The sequence below is a fragment of the Marmota marmota genome, unplaced genomic scaffold (genome assembly GCF_001458135.2).
Source record: "Marmota marmota marmota unplaced genomic scaffold, marMar, whole genome shotgun sequence".
NCBI lineage: Eukaryota > Metazoa > Chordata > Mammalia > Rodentia > Sciuridae > Marmota > Marmota marmota.
Window position 1 is genome coordinate 5882964 of NW_025999945.1, and position 18250 is coordinate 5901213.

The 18250-nt window shown below is 34.7% G+C and overlaps 2 protein-coding genes across 5 annotated transcripts in view; one reads left to right on the forward strand and one right to left on the reverse strand.

The window, feature by feature from the left end:
* The window catches only part of Glud1 (glutamate dehydrogenase 1), a 69803-nt gene that overhangs the window by 36746 nt on the left and 14807 nt on the right, over nt 1-18250 (reverse strand). The gene's annotated exons all lie outside the window — the stretch shown is intronic.
* Nucleotides 1-18250, forward strand: part of Shld2 (shieldin complex subunit 2) — a 79722-nt gene continuing 61472 nt past the window's right edge. For 2 of the 4 annotated variants that reach the window (XM_048801699.1, XM_048801702.1), the window contains exons 1-3: nt 1-42; nt 841-888; nt 6500-6573. The gene's annotated coding sequence lies outside the window, so the exon portion shown is untranslated. Of the gene's footprint in view, nt 43-837; nt 889-6499; nt 6574-18250 lie in introns of those variants that run through there. The other 2 variants (XM_048801700.1, XM_048801705.1) reach the window with 2 other exon arrangements.

Sequence of the window (18250 nt, forward strand, 5' to 3'; positions counted from 1 at the left end):
GATCTCTTGGGAGCCCGCCCCTAGCCTTCTGGGGGTTCTCAGGTGTGTGCGCGCTGCTGGGGGAGGGGACCGAGCGAGGGAGAGGACCCTAGTCTCTCGGGGGCGCTGCGAGGCGTAGTTGCGGGGTCTGGGCGGGAGCGAAGCCTGGAGGTCTGGCCGCGGGCCCGGGGCGTCTTAGTCATGTTTCCGTCCGTCTGCTAAAGAGGGGCGGCCACGGGCCGGAACCAGTTGTGCCGGGCTCAGGCGCTTGAGGCCGGAAAGCGATGCGGAGCAGAGGGTGTTGAGGTCTGGCTCAGGGCTGGGCCTCCACCCGGGGTGAGGAAAGTTTTCATCACTAGTGGAACTGAGAGGAACTATAAAGGAGAAGGCCGCGGGGCTGGGGAATCCCTGACCAACTGGCTTTTACTACAGACGTTTTTAATTTGTCCCATTCTACTAAAAGACATCGAGATAAAAGTTACGCAAAGCACTGTTGTCTTCCTCGATTCGTTGACTGTACTTTCTATTTTCCAGAATTATGGTCATGAAATAGTGTAAAACAAGGCAATGTGGAAATGCGATTATGCTCAGGAATAAATAAATAAATAGGAAATGCTAAATTTAATGCACTTCTTTAAATAAGATGTTTGAAAGAGCCTAATGACTCAGTCATTAAGGAAAGCTACCAAATGCCACATGACCATCATTAGTGGTCCCATAGTACTTTGGAGGTTTTTAAGTGTCATCTTTTTGTATTTCCTGACATTCATCTATTAGATAACTTCATTTATCTATTAGAATATGAAAGAAAAATTAAGTCTCACAAGATTCTGTAAAGTATATTCTTATGTTTTTCAGCAGAAAAGAGACCAGTATCCTGAATTTATTTTGATGGTCAAAAACTTAAAGGTACCAAATTTTGTTTTCACTTGATAGTATTATTTTACCATTAAAAAATTTTTTTTTGTCGTTGTTGTAGACGGACAGAATGCCTTTATTTGTTTCTCTTTATGTGGTGCTAAGGATTGAACTCAATCCTCACACATGCTAAGCAAGCGCTGAGCCACTGAGCTACAGCCCCAGCCCCTTATTTTACTGTTTTACATTGCAGAAAGCAAACACCCCAAAATCTGAAGTTTCAGAATAATAACACCCCAAACCTGAAGTTTCAGCACTACCTATCAGCATTAGTAAGCTAATGGAAATGTTTTTCTTTTCAGGCTAATTCTCTGGTATGTTTTGAGGAAAGTGGTTTAAGAGATTAGTTTTATCTCTTTCTTGATAACTGCAACCTTCAGAAAATAAATGTTTAACTTTGCTTCTTCTGTGGCTTGTTCACCTGAATTCAAGAAGATGGAATTTAAGCAGCTTTGGAAGGAGTGAGGAATAGAGTTCTGGAAATTCTTTTTTATTGAGAATCTCCTGTGTAGAGTTGTCTTATAAAATGGCTATATGAGAAATCTATAAAAGGAAGTTTTTTTAATTTTAAAAACATTCATTGTTTTAAAATTATATACAAGTTGTAAAAAGTTCAAATTTTACAGGGAAGTTTTTTGTTAAAGAAAGTGTAATTATCCAACCCTGCCCTTCTTCCCCCATTTAGTGCATAGTTGGAGTTATTCCTTTTTCACCTTAAATAAGGTATTATGATCACTTATTTAACAGAAGAGGGAACTGAGTCTCAGAGACAAAGTAAATTGTTGATGATAAATAGGTTAAGATTCAAACCCATGTATCTGATCCCAAAGTTTCATTATTTCTGCTATTCCAAAAAGTATCTTAAGCATTTGTTCCATGTAGTTTAAAATTACTGTGACATAAAGTCTCTAAGTTTCAGCTTTAGATTTATGATTTCTTTTGTAAAATGTACAAATAGTTTGCAAATTAAAGTTTAATTATTTGTAGTAATTTCTGGTTCACAGGGGATCAAAATTTAACTTGAAGGGAATTTTGGTCATTCACCAAAGACAAATTGGTTTTCTGCCTTTGAAATTTATGAGTTTTTCTTAGCTGTTTTAAAATTCCAGGTTCTCCTCGATCAGTAGTGTGCTTTTGTACTTTCAAATGCTTCGAAAAACATTTTAGAAGACTGTCAGAATTTAGAAATGAAAAGCATGTAAATACATGAACAACAATCATTTGAAAAAATAGTGTAGTTGGAAAAGGTATATATTCTATCTCTCTAGATATGTCTATTCTGGGCATTTCATTTAAATGGAGTAACTCAGTAGGTAGTCCTTACTGATTGCCTTTTTTTTCACTTAGCATGTTTTAAAGGTTTACCCATGTTGCACATATGTGTACTTCATTTTTTTTTTTCTTATAGCTGGACAGTAGTCATTGTATTGCTATATCACTATTTTTTCAGTGCTCTACCACTGTAGTGCATCTCCACTAGTTATTTTGACTATGAAGAATAATGCTTTTGTGAACATTCTTGTACATGTTTTTGTGTGGACATATTTTTTTCAGTGCTTGAGAGTGTTGACCTAGGAATTGCTGGGTCATATGGTAACTCAGTGTTTTACCTTTTAAGAAACTGCTAAATTGTTTTACACAGTGACTTCACCATTTTAATTGCTACTAGTAGTGTATAAGAGTTCCAGTTTTTCTGTATCCTTAAAATCATTTGTTGTCTTTTTTTATTATAATCATCCTAGTGGCTGTGAAGTGGTATTATTTGCATTTCCTTGGAGCTATAGATGTTGAGTTTGTGTATGTTTTCATGTGCTTTTTGTTAGACAGCTTTTCCTCAGCCATGGCTATGACAAATATCTGAGAAAGACTGCTTAAAGGACGAAAAATTTATTTTGGCTCATGTTCTCAGAAGTTTCAGTACAAGGTCCACTGGTTCCATTGCTTTTAGGCCTGTAATTAGGTAGAGACATTATGGTACAAGGTATGGCAGAGCAAAGCTGCTCAGGAGAGGTGAAGAGAAAAGGGGTGGGAGGAAAAAAATATACCCTTTCAGGGTATATTCTCAATTTTCTACTTCCTCTAGCTGGCTTCAAGTAGGCCTCACCTCTTACAGTTTTACCACCTCTTGGTAATACAAATAATGCCATCAAATTGTGATTCCTTCAATGTATTAATCCATTGATAAGGTCAGAGCCCTCATGATCCATCACTTCCCCAAAGCCCCACCTCTGAACATAGCTGCACATGGGAACAAGCCTTCAACACATGAGCCTTTGGAGGACATTCCAGATCCAAACTATAACACTTTTCTGATTTAGAAATGATCTGACTTAGAAATGATCTGACTTAGAAATGTCAGATTCTTTGCCTATTTAAGAAAAATATTTTTAGTTGTAGATGGACACAATAACTTTATTTTATTTCTTTATTTTTATATGGTGCTGAGGATTGAACCCATTGCCTCACACGTGCCCGGCAAGTGCTCTTCCGGTGAGCCAGAACCCCATTCCCTCCTTTGCTCATTTTTTAAGTTGGGTTATTTATTCTTTTATTATTGAGTTATAAGAATTCTTTATGTATTCTAGATGTAAGTTCTTTGTCAGCTGTATGATTTGCAAGTGTATTCTTCCATTCTGAGGATTGTCTTTTCACATTTTTAAGGTGTCTTTGATGCACTGAAGTTTTAATTTTGATGAAGTCCAATTTATAAGTATTTTCTTTTGTTGCTTATGATTTATGTTATCTCGTGTAAGAAACTATTGTCAAATTGGAGGTCATGAAGAGTTATACCCATGTTTTCTTCTGAAAGTTTTACAGTTTTAGATTTTATATTTGGGTCTTGGATCCATTTTCGAGTTGATTTTTGTATATGTTGTAAAAAAAAAAAAAAGATCCAACTTTATTCTTTCCATATGGCTATCTATTTGTGTTAGCACTAATTTGTTTAAAAGACTATTTCTTTCCCATTGAATGGTATTCACATACTCTTTGGAAAATAAATGGGCCTACATGTGAGCATTTATACATATCTATTCCACTTATCCATGTGCCTGTACCATACGTTAAGTTACTATAGCTTTTTAAAAAAATTTATTTATTTTTTGTCTGTCAATGGGCCTTTCTTTTATTTATTTATATGTGGTGCCGAGAATTGAACCCAGTGCCTCATACATGGTAGGCTAGTGCTCTGCCACTGAGCCATAACCCCAGCCTTAATTACTTTAGTTTCGTAGTAAATTTTGAAGCTGATAAGCACAGGTTTTCCAGTTTTGTTCTATCAAGATCATTTGGTTATTCTATGACACTTAAATTTCCATATGAATTTTAGGACCACGTGTCAATTTATGCAAAGAGGTCAGCTAGAATCTTTATAGGGTTTATGTAGACTCTATAGATCAGTTTGGGTATTAGTACCATTTTAACAGTATTACATCTTTCAGTTGGTAAACATGAATGACTTTCCATTTATTTAATACTTTAGAAATTTCTCTCAGCAGTGTTTTGTTATTTTAAAATGGAGGTTAAATTTTATACTACTTAAGATTACAGCAAACTGAGACAGCATTTCCCAAGAATTGTATGAGAAAGTAACCCTTCAAATTTTGTAAAATAACAAAATTGTTGCATGAGTGGTGAGCATATGCCAAGCCCAGAACAATTTAGAATCAAGGATAGAATTCAAGAGAATCAAGGCTGCAGCAGTAATATTTTAGATTTATAAACTGTATGTCCATCTTAAATGTTTTAGGAAAAATTAAGCTTTAAAATTTAAGGGATCAATCTGTGATCCTGAAATAAAATATGTAATAAATTAATAAAAAATAAAATTTGTTTTTCTTTAGTCAAATTTATTATTATTCTTTTTTTAAAAAAATATTTATTTTTTAGTTGTAGTTGGACACAATAGCTTTATTCTCTGTATTTATTTATTTATTTTTTATGTGGTGCTGAGGATTGAACCCAGGGCCTCACAGGTGTTAGGTGAAGCGCTCTCACTGAGCCAGAACCCCAGCCCAGTATTTTATTCTTTTCATGCTATTGTAAGTGGAATTGTTTTCTTCATTTTCAGATTGCTCACTGCAAGTGTGTAGAAATCCAATTGTTTATTGTATACTGACCTTTTATACTTCAACTTTACTGAACTTTTTATTGTTAGGTTTAATGGATTCCTTAGGATTTTCTACATACAGGATTCTGTCTTATGCAAATAGAGAGTTTTACTTCTTCCTTTTCAATCCGATGCTCCCCTTTTTAATTCTTTTTTTTTTTTTTCTTTCTTTGCTTTTTTTACCCCCTCATGGTACAGGGATTGAACCCAAGGGTGCTTTGCCACTGAGCTACGTTTCCAGCCCTTTTATTTTTTATTTTGGGACAGGCCTCACTAAGTTGCCTAGGCTGGCCTGGAACTGGTGATACTACTGTCTCACTTTCTTGAGTCTCTGGAATTATAGGTGTGTGCTAATATACTTGACATAGTAATTTTATTTTGTGCATACACAGGTAAGTATCAGTTTTAGACTTAAGGATTTCAGTTTTCTGTCACATACGCCACAGTAAATACACTCTGCATGGAGGCAGTTTTATTTTGTTTCTCAGCTGTCAAAAATGATGTTTAATAATAGGCACAGCTCTGCAAAAGAGGCAGACATTGCCTACAAATAATCATTCAACAAAATTATAAAAAACTTTAGAGCCTATTGGAGTGACTTTTCATGAGAAATGGTAATCATGATAATAATAGTATTAGTGATAGTTACACTCTATTGCACTTTACTATATTCTGGCAATCTGATGACATTTTATTCCATTTTCTTGCTTAACATTACTCATTCTTCTTTGCTGTTTCATACTATTTCATTGTATGGATGCATCATAATTATTTTTCCCATCTCTCTTTGAATGACATATACATTGCTTCCAATATCTTGAAGTTGTAACAATGCTATAATAAATAACCTATTACATATTACAGCAGCTCTCTTTTTCATCTCTTTACCTTCTTGTGTATGTTATGACTTAATCTTAGGAAGAATTTAATAAACATCTAAATTTTGTTTTTCTGTAAAGTTGCTTAGTTCACATTTGACCTTAATTATTATCCTATCTAGTATTTCAAAAGCGATGTCATAAAGCCAAATTATATCACAAATCAAATATTTAACCTTTTAAACATAGACTTTTAAAATAAGCAATTAAAAATCTTGAAATTTTTAATCAGGCCCCATATTCCGTATTTTTATGGATTTTAGTTCACATTAATCATTAATTTGCTAAAAAAAAGTGGGAATAGGAGTGGAGCCTTTGCTAAAGAAGCAGCATTTGCAGAGTTTGCAGATAAATGAGATCATAGATTGCAAATTTAGGGTAGCATACATTTGGTTAAAAACAATTTGATCAATGCAGTAATTTGGCTTAAACAACAGTTGGGTTGAAAATGAATATCCTCTAGTTATGATTTTTTTAGGTGCTGTAATTGTGGTGAATCATGGGTTGTTTTTCAAACTTTTGTGTTGAAACTTTCAGAAAACCTTTTTCTAGTTTGCCTTTGTATTTCTAATTGATTTTTCTGAAAAGTATTTAATTGTGACTTTTTTCTTTTTAGTGAGCAAGTTTTTGTAATAAGCCAAATAACAATAAAAGGAGTTGTATCAAAGAAAAGGATCTGAAGTTTTCAAGGTTTGTAGTCTTTCCTCTAAAACCTTATTTTCCTAATAAATCAAATGTTAGTTATGTCTCTTTGACTGGTTTAGTTTTCATGTTGCTGAATTTCTGAGTAACTTTGAACAAAAGTTTTATCAACTCCTGCTTAAGGAGCCTTTCTTTATTCTAAGCAAACATGGAAATTCATAGTATGATCTTTATCCCTTTAAATATAGCATTCAAGAATTTTTAAGTCTCTTTAAAAATTAACTGTGCTGAGGTTGAATTCTGATTTCACCTGCAGTTATTCACTTTGTCTTATTCATTGTTTTTAAATTTGGGTTAAATTTTTTGTTATGAACAAAGGATAACAGACTCAGTTACTCATCATTTAGCTGTATTTATTAATGTTCATGGTGACTCTATAAAAGCAAAACCTTATCCTGTATTTAGCATTTTATTTTTAAAAATTTTAGATCAATTGTGATTTCAATATGTGACTGGACTTTGGATAGTAAGAGAGAAAATGTAAGCTAAAAATTGGGGCACATTTGTAAAGCTGTTAAAAGCAGACATAACTGAAAAGTATATCAGAGAAGCAAAAAGTACCTTCTATTTCATCATCAGGGAAAAATTGTGGAAGAAAGACTTTATGTGAAATAGATGTGAATATAATTACATTAAGCTTGGTCCTTACAGCAATTAGAATTTTAAAAAGGAAGAGAAGATATACGGCAGTGAAGCACTAGGGATCAAGGTAGAGAGGGTTGTAGTGTTGAGTCCACTAAATAGCAGAGACCTAACTTCCTGACCTGAGAGTGTGAAGTGAACAGTTATTTGCTAGCTAGATTAGTTAGTATGTTTTGGCTTTCAGGTACCAACAATATCCAAATAAAATGGCTTAAGCTTAAGCCATAAACTAAGATAACTGTTACCTATCAAGAAGGTAGAGGCAGGACTTTTCCACTGTTAGAATTAAGGGTCTGTGAAACTATAAGATGCTCAAGTACTATTCTCTGTGTTATATTCATCACATTAGTGATATTTGTCCTAATGGTTTAAAGATGGCTTTAGCACCTGGTGGTGGTGGTAGGGGGAGGTTAGGTTCACATGGAGGTACAATCAAATGCTATAGAGAAAGAGCAGTTTCCTCCTCCTGTGTATACCCCTTTATTGTTGAAGGTAACCTCCTCCAAAGACTTGCTATCCAGCTTCAGCTCTCTTAGGCCCCAGAGTTAGGATTGGGTTACATCCTACCTCTGCCCTGGTTGTAAGGGAGGTGAGAAGGAGGACTTTTTATAGAGGAGGCACTTTTAACCCCTGAAATATAAGCAGGATCTGTGAGCAGGGAGGAAGGGTGGAAGGAGTGATTGTTAGATAGGCAATCAACAGTGTTTGCCATATTTTCATTGAAAATCACTAAACTGCGCTTTGTTATCTTATTGTGATAATGTAATTCCTTAGAATACCAGTAAAATTTAAGTTAATATGACACTGGGAATTATGATACAGTTTTCTTTTCTCTGTATTGGGAAATCTGCAATTTCTAGTTCTTTTTTTGATCTTATATAATGATGATTGTCTTTAGATTATGCCTCCTGAATTGAACATTGGCAGCTTATAAAGCAATAGTTTCACACTATGGTGTTTATTCTGTTGCTAGAATGAAGGACAGAACAGAAACCCATACTTGGCTTTTAGGGTTTATGATGAAATAGCAAGTGCTTAAATGATTCAGCAGACTTTTTGATGAAGTTTCCATGAGGGACTTGTTACTGTCATTGGTGTATGTAGGCAAGTGGCTTAAAATAATAAGAGGGCTCATCTGGCCTTTATGTTGAAATTAGAAATTTTTCTTGCCTTTCTTTGTCATAAGGGCAGAAATGATAGACTTAATTCTCTGTTATAATAATATAGTAATAGAAGCATAGCTTGGAATTAGACTACTTTGAAGATACATGAAGTAGATAGTCACAGTGGCTTTTACATAGTTATTGTTTTTCACAGTCTTCCCATTAAATGTGGAATCTTTATGATTGTATTCTTAGAGGGCTATTGAAAACTACATCTTGATTCTAGAAATTGACATCTGTCAGCCATCCACAATGAAAGTTCAGACCACCTATGCAAAAAGAAAAAGCAGGAATAAGTATTCAGTGAAAACATATATCAGTGGGAAGGTACTGAAATAGAGAAATAACAGGATTCCTCAAGAATAAGAGAAGTTTGTGATGAGAGGCTCAAGTTAAAGTGTATATCCCCTAAGTCAGGTATTAATAGTCTTTAGTCAAAAAAGAAATTATTTTGAATAATACTCTTTTTGGTGTATTCTTATAAGTTGGCTCTAATGAGTTGTAGACTTTGGCTAATATTAATTTCATATTCTTTTCTTTTTTTTAATGATATATGACACACCAAAAAAATGTGAACCAATTCACATTAGAGGAAGAATCATAGTTGGATTTAAATTAAGTAGAACAAACTAAAAAACCTAAGTGTTGAGAAATTTTATTTCCTTGCCTTCTATGGTTTTCATTTATTTTAATACTTTCTTGGGTAAAAGTTTAAAAGATATAAAAGTGAAAATAACAGAAAGGTTATCCCATAATCCACCATAACTGCATTTTCATCTACAGATTTTCTGCAGTGACACAACTCTAGATGTCTGAATTAAGAAGCAGAATAGATGGATCAGCAAGGAATACTTACTATTTTATTCCTAATCTATTTACATAAATTCATAAAATTTCTAATCTATATCACTCTATTTTCATATTTTTTCACAGTCAACTGCTATGTTCTCATGGAACATTTAAGTTTTTCTTTTTTTAAAAAATATTTATATTTTAGTTGTAGTTGGATACAACACCTTTATTTCACTTATTTATTTTTTTATGTGGTGCTGAGGCTCGAACCAGGGTCTCCCACGTGCAAGACGAGCGCACTACTGCTGAGCCACAACCCCAGCCCCACATTTAAGTTTTTCTAATTTTTCTTTGTGGTTATTAAAGTAATAGAAACTGGCAAAAAATGAATTAGAATTTAAAAGGTAGGATAAAACTCAAAACATTCTGAAAAATGAAATAGAGATGCTTAAAAATTGCTTTAAAAATAATCAAAAGTTACTGTCTGATATAATAAGTGAAAAAATAATGACTGGGTGTATTCAGTTTTTCTACTTTCTGAAATTGATGTTTTGTTTTAGAGTAATTTTATTCATCATAAATTGTTTTGTAGTAATTGTTTTATTAGAATTAATTTTAGATAAGAGTTACAAAGATACTACAGAGTTCCCATAAACTCTTCATCAAGCTTTCTCTAAGGATAACATCTTTTTAATTTTTCCTAGTGGTACTAAGAATTGAACACAATGCCACTTTACCACTTCCTTTATATTTATTTTTGTATTTGGAGACAGGCTATTACAAAGTTGCCCAGGCTGGCCTGGAACTTGTCATCCTCCTGCCTTAGCCTCCACTTCTCTGGGATTGCAGGCATGCACCACCACATCCAGCTTCTAATGATAACATCTTATATAGCCATGGTACCAAAATTAAGAAATTAATTTTAGTATAGGTATATTTATTTATTTTTAGTTGTAGATGGACACAATACCATTATTTATGTTTATGTGGTGCTGAGGATCAAACTCAGTGCCTCACATGTGCTAGATGAGTACTCTACCACTGAGCCACGACCACAGCCCTGGTATATCCATTTTTGGTGGTTGTTTGAGCCAAAATCTCCTGTTGACCAACATGCCCTTTTAGGTGAACATGTTTAGTACCCTGTGATCTGATCTTTCCATTCTTAGGCTATAGGTGACTGATTGTCTTTTGGGCAGATGTCCCACCTTGTTCAATCTGAATGCTGGCCAGAAATCTGTGATGTGACTTTGTCAATAAAGTGGTTTTCCTGTTGTAATTTCATTTTTAATCTATATGTATCTTTATAATATCATTGTTTCCCTTTATAAAGGAATCCAAGTGTCTATTTTTTTTTAACCCAAGCATAAATGGTACATATTAGGCAACAGCATCATAGTTCACTGTCAGTGGAGTATGTGTATGTATGTTTTTGAGGAAGGGGAGGGTCCTATGGGAGAAAAAATGGTGAGAGATCAAGAGACATTTACCAGATTATGTCTCTACATAGGGCCAATTTATTGGCTTTCCCAATAACCCTCTATTGTATGCTTGTTCTTTGTGGTGTTTGAATCTGTTGATGAGGACCTTTCATGGGTTCTAGAATATTTTCATCTGGTACCCCCTCAAATACTATCTGTACCCTCTTCTGTTCTCTTTGTCTTCTGTGTCTCAGTCTACTCTTGTAAAATACTAAAAGTATTTTCCAACTTTTAATTTTTTTGTGATTTATTCTATAAGTGCCTTTGGAGAGGTGGAGTGCCTCCTTAATCCAAGATTTACAATTCCCTGAACCATGAAACTATGCAAACCTTTGTTATAAGAGTACAGGGACTGGTTTACTTTTAGATGACTATTACTTTGAGAATGTTGCCCTTTGGCGCCACAGGTCATTGTGGGGAAGTTACCTTTTTAAACTCATTATTTTATTTGGGTTTTGTGCTTTAAATTATGTTCCTCTTAACCCATAAGACCCTCAAACAAAAATATTTTTCCTGATGACCAGACACCCTCAGGTCAAAAGCAGCTCTAATGTTAATTTTCCCTAGACTCCCTAGTTTTCCTTTATAGTTTTGGCTGAGTAACTCCTTACTCTTCACTTGTGACTTTTAAGAATTTGTTTTTCATACTTCACCCAATATTTTTTGTTGTTTTAATGGGAAGAATTGATTGAAATCTATCTTACCATTTTGGAAAACTGGAACTTATTTATATATTTCTGGTATTGATCATGATTAAATTAAAAAAACACATTCTACTTGATGTTGCATTATATCTATAGATTCATAAGGGGAGCCTTGACATATTATTGTTTAAAAAGAGTGTGGAGCATCTTTTATTATATTCATTGTCTGTTTTCTTCAGTAAAGGTTTTAAGGACCGGATTTTATTCCTTTGCAGTTTGTATTCATATACTTTTTAAAATTAATTAATTGTTTTGTGACTTGGGGATTGAATCTAGGGCCTAATGCGTACTAAGCATGCACTCTACCATTGAGATATATCCCCAGTCCAAATTTTAATTTTAAAGAAACTTGTCTTGATGATTTGTTTTTATTTCATGTTTCCATTTTAAATGGCTTTAACATGAAGAAGGTACCCTATGATTTTAGGTATCATGTGTCTAGGCTTCTATAATTGCATTCTTTAAAAAACAAAAACAGAAACTTATTTTGGTCTTCTGTTTGACTTTAATATTCAAATTAAAAAATAGTGGTTGTCTGCTTTTAACTTGTATATGTGTGCGGTGCTGGGGCTTGAATATAGGACCTAGTACATGCTAGGCAAGTTCTGAGCTCTGCCCCACTATCCCCTAATTATTTTTTAACTTTTTATTGTTTAAATTTATGAGAAAATTTTGGGTTTATTTTATGTATTACACTTTTGTTTTATTCATTCATGTAGGAACCATTTGTTAAGACTTATTATCAACCAGACATTGTGGTATGTGGTAAACAAGACTAACGTGGAACTTTCATCCCAATGTAGAGGCTACTGATTGCAAGAATGTTAGCTAGAAAATAATAGCGTATTGCATTACAGGATAATAGGTAATACTTAACATTATATAAGGTGCTCAGAGGCAGCCTCTTCATGAAAGAAGCATTTAAACAGAAACTAAAGGGTTGAATTGGAACAACCTAAATAAAGAGCTATGGGAAAAGCATTCCAGGTAAAGGAAACAGCATGTGAAAAAATTGTGGTAAAGGAAAGACCTTGACTCTTTTAGGAATGGACAGAAACCCAAGTCTGAGTGGAGAATGGAATTTTTTTTTTTTTTTTTTGAGCAGCAGATAAGGGTCAGATTATGGAGGTAAGAGCTTTATATTTTACTCTTTATACAGCAGGAAATCCAATTGGAAGTATAGCAGGCATAAACTTTGTAGACTACAAATTTAAATGTAAAAAAGACAATACTGTCCTTATTTCTCTGTAATTAAACTTTTCTTAGCTATAGAGCTTCTTGTTTCTACTGAGTAGAAGAAAATGATCCTGCTGAATTATCTTGCCAATTTAGGATAAAGTCAGTAGCTTAGAGTTTAGCTAAGTTAATTCCAGATTAATTCAAATCCTTGGGTAAATACTTGGTCCTTTGTGTAAATGTTCAGTTTTTCCACATAGTTCCCTCCACCCCAACAGAAGATATTAGTAAAGAAGTCTGTTTCCTGGTAGTGAGGGGGAGGCATACCATCTTTGTGTCATCCTCTGTCCTTCTAGGACATTGCTAATGACTGGCTTGATCTTGAATGGTGCTCTCTGCCCCTGCCACATCTGAGGCTGATGTTATTGCTGCTTTCTTGGCATCTGGTCATTATATCTATACATGCTGGGTTCTCCTGAATCTCAGGCTGTTTTGAGCTCACTGGCTCAAAGGAAATCCTCAGTGGTTTTCTGCATCATACTGGTCTGTGTAGGACTCTGAGTGGCTTTTTAAGAATATGGTTTATACATGTCACTGGCTATTGCATTGCTGCCAACTGTGATCTAGTGTTAGATGCAAGGTTTTGCCAAATGTAGTTTCCTGTATCATTACATATATATATATATATATATATATATATATATATATATATATAAATAAAATTATCTTCTATTCTGGTCCTTCCCCACTGACATATTAGATATTTTTGTTACCCTTCCTCATAGTAATACTTACCTCCAGATGGGGCAGGAGGGAAAATCCTAACTTATATCTAATCTAACTTTGCTCTCTTGTTTCTCTCTGAACTCTTTAAGTTTTTATGTTGTCTTGATCATTTAGGGGGAACTATAGTTGTTAATACCTGCCTTTTCCTCTACCTGTAGTTTACATTATGAACTATGCCATCAAAATGTTCCTGCTTTGGGGCTGGGGTTGTGGCTCAGCGAAAGAGCACTCGCCTAGCATGTGCCAGGCATGGGTTTGATCCTCAGTACCACATGTAAATAAATAAATAAAGGTATTGGGTCCAACTACAACTAAAAAAATTTTTTTAAATGTTCCTGCTTTGATTAGTGATATTTAAAGCCACATTTGTAGTATTTTAAAAAGCTCTCTTTAAGTTTTTAGATCTTAAAATTGACATCCTTATTAGCTTTCAATAATTACAATTAATGGATGAAAGACCTAAATATAAGAACTAAGTGTAAGAAAAACTATAACTCTAAAAGAAAATATGTAGGCAACATCTTCTCAAATATGAAACCAAAAGTGCAAGCAGCTGGACTAGAGATGTAGCTCAGTGGTAGAGTGCTTGGCTAGTATATGTGAAGCCCAGGATTTGATCTCTAGCACTTTAAAGGAAAAAAGAAGAAGAAGAAGAAAAAAATTGATAAATTGGACTTAAAAAAAAATTAAACATTTGTGCTTCAAAGAAAAGCAAGCAAAAAGAAAACAAAAAGAAGCTGGGTGTGGTGGTATATACCTGTAGTCCCAGTAATTTGGGAGGATGAGACAAGAGGATTGCAAGTTTGAGGCCATCCTGGGCAACTTAGTGAGAGTGTCTCAAAATAAACAGGGCTGGGGATGTAGTTCAGTGGTAGACCTCTCCTAGGTTTAATCCCCACCTCTTCAAAAAAATCTTTTGTTTTGAACTAATATTAGGCTTCTATATAATAGCTTTGATAAGATCTTCATGGTAGAGATAAATGTTAGATTGCTTATAGAGTAAGTGGGTATAGTTGGTGAAAGAGAGCAGACAGTTCTTTTAAAAATCCTTTGCAATGGCTAGATAGGGTAGTGCAGGCCTGTAATCCCAGTAGCTCAGGAGGCTGAAACAGGAGGATCACAAGTTCAAAATCCACGTTGGCAACTTAGTGAGGCCCTATGCAACTTAGTGAGCCTCTGTCTCAAAATAAAGTTAAAAAAAAAAAAACATAATACTATGGGCTGGGAATATGTCTCAGTGGTTAAGCCCCTCTGGATTTAATACCTGGTACCAAGAAAATTAAATCAAAAATAAAAAAGTTTTGCTAGGAAAAATGGTAGGGATACAGGATAGTAGATAGAGGAGCATGTTGAATCTAGGTAAGACTCCAGCATATTTATATGGTATATGGAAAAGTTCATTAGAATTTGAAGATTAAGTAAAAAGGAAATGAGTGTTATTGGACATTGTCCTTAAGATTAGCAGGAATGGAGTGAAGATACTGGGTTCTAGGAAGAATAAGAATATAGTTTCTGCTGAAGTAGGAGTAAGGAAGAAGGGATATTACAGATGGGGAAGTGTATGGATGGTAGGTGAGGAATTTGGGGAATCGACATTTGATGTATTTTTTTTTCAGTGAGGTAAGAAAAAAACCTGCTGAGATTGATTATAGGGGAGCAAGATGGTGATTTCAGGGGAGACATTGAGAAGAAAAGGAGTGTTTTGAGAAGGCTATTAAGGAAATAAGAAGGTGAACTGAATTAGAGTACTTAGAAGTACTTCATTGTTCTGGTATATATAGTTATGTGAAAGATTTTCTTCCCCTTTTCTCAGGAGTTAGCAACCTAAGTGAGCAAACAAGTTAAACAACTGGGTCAGTCTAGTTTGAATTTTATGGGCTAATCTGACACAGTGGTTAAGGAGACAAGAGGTTAAATCATGAGAGTGAAGTGATGGACCTTTGAGTCTAGGCTGAATAGGGAATAAATGAAATCAGAAGGTAGCCGCTGGCATATTAAGTGGTTGGTAGTGGAGATTGGATAGTGGAATTTAAAAACAGGAGGACCAGTTGCTGGTTATGACAGGATACAGATCTTACTATGGAGTGGGTTTTCAAAGTATAGACAAAGTGAAGATTATTGGATTGAGATAAGGGGACTCTAAAGCTAGATTGTTAGAGGAGTTAGCAATACAGACAGTGAGTTGCTCAGAAAAGTAGCAGATCCAGGGGTGGGAAGGTTCTGAACCAAGTTGCAAAGTCATAGTGAACATAAGAGTGGCCAGGTCAGTAAATAACAGAAACAAGGAGAGAGAAATTAAGAGATGACATAAACTGAGGAGTATTTGGGGAGTGGTAGTTTATGCCTGTAATTTCAGTGACTCCAGAGTCTGAGACAGGATGATCTTAAGTTTGAGGCCAACCTCAGCAACTTAGTGACACCATGTCTCAAAACAGAACAAAACAAAAACCCTAAACTGGGGATGTAGCTCAGTGGTAAAGTGCCCCTAGGGTCAACACTCATTATAGAGAGTCAGAGTTGGGGGGGGGAGAGAACATAAGCCTCAGTAGAGATACTTTTATGTGAGGGTATCAAATTGTGATGATAAATAAATGACTACTCAACTGTGATGGTAAACAAATAATGACTTCTACAGGCTGCATTTGTTGAGTGAAAGAGTAGTTGTCACTGAGGTTTTAGTTTAGACAAAAAGATTTCCAGAGTGTTGGTGAAATTAATTCAGGATTTAGGGTATTTGTTTACAGTGTAACAGTTTAAAGGGCTATCAGTGACTGTTGTTATTGGGGATATGTTAGGGTAGAGGAGAAGGGGAACACATACAGAGCAAGAATGAGATGAGAGTGCAATGAGAAAGGGGAATTACTTGTAAGGACTTAAATTTTGGATGATTGTGACAATGATGAAAAATATGGCGATCTCAGCTGATCTCAAAATTTTGATTAATTTTGTGGGAAACTGTGTTTATGCTAACGGATTGAGATGCTGGATTATGCACAAAGCTAGATAGCTTCATTGTTTTTAGGTCTACTTAGTAAGATTTAGCATTTTGTAGCCTTTGTTCAGTGTACCATAAAATACCCTAGCAAAAAACTGTTTTATTTTTTGACAAAGCTCAATCCTGGATGAAAAGGAAGACCCGGATGGAAGCAATTATTGCTTGTTGGATTTTTTTTTTTTTTTAAGAGGTGGGTGAGAGTATAGATAACCCTAACTTCAAATTACGGTGATAAATACTAGGTCTTAAAGCCTTTGCAAAGTTTGGTGCCAGGTTAAGAGAGAATACAAAAAAAGTTGTATAGTAATAATCCCAATAATAATAGCAGCATGATTGACTAATGATCTGTTTTAAGACATGTAGAATTAATGATAAATTCTAAAGTATAACCTGAAATGCTACATATTAAACATGCATTTTTCAGAATTAGAAAATGTATCATTTCATAGTTTTAAAATTGTACTCTGAAAGTTTTGCCTTTCCTGAAATGCCTATCTTAAAATACTGATTAATCTTTGGCATGTTTAAAATATGCTTTGGACTTACTCAGGTCCTGTAATACTTAAAATCTAGAAGCATGTCTTATTTCAGAGCACTAAGAAATATTCATGTGTATAATTCTGCTGTTTAAACCAAGAACAATTTTGCCAGCAGGAAATATGACTTCATTACATGTTTAACTGTCTCTGGTTCTCACAAAACATATGAATGAAAAATATTAGAAAGAAATAATATTTCACAATATTCACTGACATATGAGTAGAAAATATTAGAAAGAAATAATATTTCACAATTTTCCTATTTTTTCAACCAGTGGGCCAACTTGCCTCATGTTTGTTTGCTTCTTTTTTTTTTTTTGGGTACCAGGGAATGAACTCAGGGGCACTATTCAACCACTGAGCCATATCCCCAGCCCTTTTTCATATTTCGTTTAGAGACTGGGTCTCCCTGAGTTGCTTAGTGCCTCCCTTTTGCTGAGGCTGGCTTTGAACTTGCGATCCTCCTGCCTCAGCCTCCTGAGCTGCTAGGATTACAGGTGTGCGTCTCCGCGCCGGCTGCCTCATGTTTCTTTTGTCATTTATTAGAACTTTATTTCAAAGACAGGAGGTAGCAGATGAGTTAAGGAAAATTTGGGAGGTAAAAATTCCATCTACTTTTTAAAAAGACATTTTAGCATTGGCGTTGTATATTCTTTTCTTAGAGTTTCTTTGTTTCTTGTTCTTTTTAAAGCAACCAGGTTTATTGAGGGCTGTTCTGTAAAGAAGTAGGTTCTATCATCAAATAACTTTGAGAAACTGAACACCATGTCCCCTCCCTGCTTGGTGATTCACAGGGAATATCAATTTATATTACATTGATAAAGGCTCCAGGAAATGGTATTACTACTAATAATGTAACATTTATCAAGCACAGTCTAGGGCTCTCTTCTAAGACTTGCACATGCATTAATCTTTTTAATTTTTTTTTTTTTTTAATAATGTGGTTGTGGGGGTGGAAGCGATTGGTAGCTTTTTCCAGCTGAGANTTTTTAATTTTTTTTTTTTTTTTTTTTTTGTACCTTGAATTAACTCAGGGCACTTAACCACTGAACCACATCCATATTCTTTTTTTTTTTTTTTTAAGAGAGAGAGAGAATTTTCTTAATATTTATTTTTTAGTTTGTGGTGGACACAACATCTTTATTTTTATGTGGTGCTGAGGATTGAACCCATCGCCCCGCGCATGCCAGGCGAGTGCACTACCACTTGAGCCACATCCCCAGCCCCCATATTTTTTTTTATGTTTTAATTTTTAGATAGAGTCTTGCTAGATTGCTTAGGGCTTAACTAAGTTCCTGAGGCTGGCTTTGAACTTGTGATCCTCCTGCCTCAGCCTAACAAGTTTTGGGGATTACTATCATGGGCCACTGCATCCAGCAATCTTTCT